The sequence below is a fragment of the Salvelinus sp. IW2-2015 genome, unplaced genomic scaffold (assembly GCF_002910315.2).
Source record: "Salvelinus sp. IW2-2015 unplaced genomic scaffold, ASM291031v2 Un_scaffold2250, whole genome shotgun sequence".
NCBI classification, from domain to species: Eukaryota; Metazoa; Chordata; class Actinopteri; order Salmoniformes; family Salmonidae; genus Salvelinus; species Salvelinus sp. IW2-2015.
The window spans coordinates 120,482-124,516 of NW_019943579.1; positions in this window are offsets into that span (position 1 = coordinate 120,482).

Sequence of the window (4,035 nt, forward strand, 5' to 3'; positions counted from 1 at the left end):
TTCAGTCATCTTTTCAAGTATTTTGCTGATTCGTACTTTTTCATTAGATCATTTATGTTTGTTCTTTTTGCTCAATTCTTTTCTTTTGGTTCTTTTTGTCCACATTAACAACCATTGTATATGGACGGCCATTTACTAATTTATGTCTGGCCTGCTGTACAGTTTAAAGGGTGGTATAATACCACTACATGCTTAAGTCCCTGCTACAGTTGTAAAGTGTGGTATACTCCACTAAATGTCCTGCTACAGTTTAAAGGGTGGTATATACCACTACATGTCCTGCTACAGTATAAAGGGTGGTATATACCATTAAATGTCCTGCTACAGTGTTAAAGGGTGGTATATACCACTAACTGTTCCCTGCTACAGTTTTAAAGGGTGGTTTACCACTACATGTAAATGAGGACCATTGCGTTCTCTACAGTGCATTCAGAAAGTATTCAAAACCTTGACTTTTCCACATTGTTACAGTACAGCCTAATTCTAAAATTGATTAAAATCGTTTTTACCCCCCTCATCATTTCTACAACAAAACCCATAATGACCGAGTAAAAACAGGTTTAGAAATGTTTTGCAAACTTACTACAAATAAAAAACAGATATATCACATTTATGCAAGTATTCAGACCCTTTACTCAGTACTTGTTTGAAGCACATTAGGCAGCTGGATTACAGCCTCAAATTTTCTGGGGCAGTAGTTTCCGAACTTGTTATAGTCCTGTACCCCTTCAAACATTCAACCTCCTGCTGCGTACAGGGTCAGCGCACATCTCAAAAATGTTGCTTTTTGCCATCATTGTAAGCCTGCCACACACAACACACACACAATACGCATACATATTATTAAAACATAAGAAAGATTAGTGTGAGTTTGTCACAACACCGGATCGTGGGAGAAGTGACAGAGTTCTTACAGGACCAGGGCACAAATAATTATAATCATCATCAATAATATTTGGCCTTTATTTTGCCATCCGTACATTAAAAACTCTTATTTGTTTCATAAAAAAATGGTGAATAACTTCACCGCAGTGTTATATGAGAAGGGTGTGCTTGAAAAGGATGCACATAACTCTGCAATGTTGTGTTGGAGAGGTCTCTCGGTCATAAATTATTTTCCAAACACAGTCTGTGCCTGTATTTAGTTTCATGCTACTTCTGACAATCCACTCTCACATACACTACCATTCAAAGTTTGGGGTCACTTAAAAATGTCCTTTGTTTTTGAAAGAAAAGCAAAATAAACAATTCCATTAAAATAGCATCAAATTGATCAGAAATACAGTGTAGACATTGTAAGAGTTGTAAATAAGTATTGTAGCTGGAAACGGCTGATTTTTTTACTTAATATCTACATAGGCATATAGAGGCCCATTATCAGCAACCATCACTTCTGTGTTCCAATGGCACTTTGTGTTAGCTAATACAAGTTTATAATAGGCTAATTGATCAGTAGAAAACCATTTAGCAATTATGTTAGCACAGCTGAAAACTGTTGTCCTGATTAAAGAAGCAATAAAACTGGTCTCCTTTAGACTAGTTGATATCTGGAGCATCAGCATTTGTGGGTTCGATTACAGGCTCAAAATTGCCAGAAACAAAGGACTTACTCTGAAACTCGTCAGTCTATTCTTGTTCTGTAAAAATGAATGAGGCTATCTCCATGTCAAGAAATTGCCAAGACACTGAAAATCTCGGACAACGCTGTGTACTACTCCCTTCACAGAACAGTGCAAACTGGCTCCTAACCAGAATAGAACGATGGAGGACCCCGGTGCACAACTGAGCAGAGTATATTAGAGTGTCTAGTTTGAGAACAGACGCCTCTCAGGTCCTCAACTGGCAAGCTTCACCATTAAATAAGTAACCGCGCAAAACACCAGTCTCAACGTCAACAGTGAAGAGGCGACTCTGGGATGCTGGTTGGTTCCAAACTTCTTCCATTTAAGGAATGATGGAGGCCACTGTGTCTTTGGTTGACCTTCAATGCCTGCAGAAATGTTGTGGTACCCTTCCCCAGATCTGTGCGTCATACTACAATCCTGTCTCGGAACTCTACAGACAATTGCTTCAACACCTCATGGCTTGGTGTTTTTCTCTGACGTGCACTGTCAACTGTGGGACACTGTATATAGACAGTGTGGTGTGTCTTCACAATCATGTCACAATCAATTGAATTTACACAGGTGGACTCCAATCAAGTTGTAGAAACATCAAGGATGATCAATGGAAACAGGATGCAGCTGAGCTCATATCTCGAGTCTCAGAGCAAAGGTTCTGAATACTTATGTAAATAATGTCTTGTTTTTTATTTTAATAAATGTATAAACATTTCTTTAAAAACACTATTGTCGACTTTTGTGTCATTATGGGGAATTGTGTAGGATTGATGAGGAATTGTTGTATTTAATACATCTTTAGAATCAGCGGCTTGTAACGTAACAAAAATGTGGAAAAGTTCTAAGGAGTCTAAGTTATACTTCGAGAAGCACTGTATAAATAGCCTAGGTGTCGGGTTAGACTAAACTCTCTCTTTCCAGACTCACATCAAGCATCTCCAATCCAAAATATAAATTAAAATCAGCTTCCTAATTCAACAAATATTCACAACAAAGCCTCCTTCACTCACGCTGCCAAACATACCCTCATAAAACTGACTATCCTACCAATCCTTTACTTTGGTGATGATATTTACAAAATAGCCTCCAACACTCTACTCAACAAACTGGATGTAGTCTATCACAGTGCCATCAGTTTTGTCACCAAAGCCCCCATATACTACCCTCCACTGCGACCTGTATGCGCTAGTTGGCTGGCCTTCACTACATATTRGTCGCCAAACCCACTGGCTCCAGGTCATCTTTCAGCCTCTGCTAGGTAAAGCCCCGCCTTAGCTCACTGGTCACCATAGCAACACCRACTCGTAGCACGCGCTCCASCAGGTATATTTCACTGGTTATCCCCAAAGCCTACACTTCCTTTGGCCGCCTTTCCTTCCAGTTCTCTGCTGCCTGTGACTAGAATGAATTGCAAAAATCACTGAAGCTGGAGACATATCTCCCTCTCTAACATTAAACATCAGCTGTCAGAGCAGCTTACCGATCACTGTACCTGTACACAGACAATCTGTAAATAGCACACCCAACTACCTCATCCCCATAGTATTACTTACTCTCTTGCTCTTTTGCACCCCAGTATCTCTACTTGCACATTCATCTTCTGCACATCTATCACTCCAGTGTTAATGCTAAATGTTAATGTAAATTATTTAGCCTCTAGGGCCTATTTATTGCCTACCTCCCTTATCCTACCTCATTTGCACACACTGTACATAGATTTTTCTATTGTGTTATTGACTGTACGTTTGTTTATGTGTAACTCTGTGTTGTTTTTGTCGCACTGCTTTGCTTTATCTTGGCCAGGTAGCAGTTGTAAATGAGAACTGGTTAAATAAAGGTGAAATACAAAAATGAAAGCTTCTGTTGTTCTCATGTGGCAAACATGACTTCATATGCTGGGATAGTGTAGGGTCACATGACTTTATATGCTGGGATAGTGTAGGGTCACATGACTTTATATGCTGGGAAAGTGTAGGGTCACATGACTTTATATGTTGGGATAGTGTAGGGTCACATGACCTTATATGCTGGAAAAGTGTAGGGTCACATGACCTTATATGCTGAAAAGTGTAGGGTCACATGACTTTATATGCTGGGAAAGTGTAGGGTCCATGACTTTATATGCTGGGATAGTGTAGGGTCACATGACTTTATATGCTGGGATAGTGTAGGGTCACATGACTTTATATGCTGGATAGTGTAGGGTCACATGACTAATATGCTGGGAAAGTGTAGGGTCACATGACCTTATATGCTGGGAAAGTGTAGGGTCACATGACCTTATATGCTGGAAAAGTGTAGGTCAACATGACCTTATTTGCTGGGATAGTGTAGGGTCACATGACTTTTATATGCTGGGATAGTGTAGGGTCACATGACTTTTATATGCTGGGATAGTGTAGGGTCACATGACTTT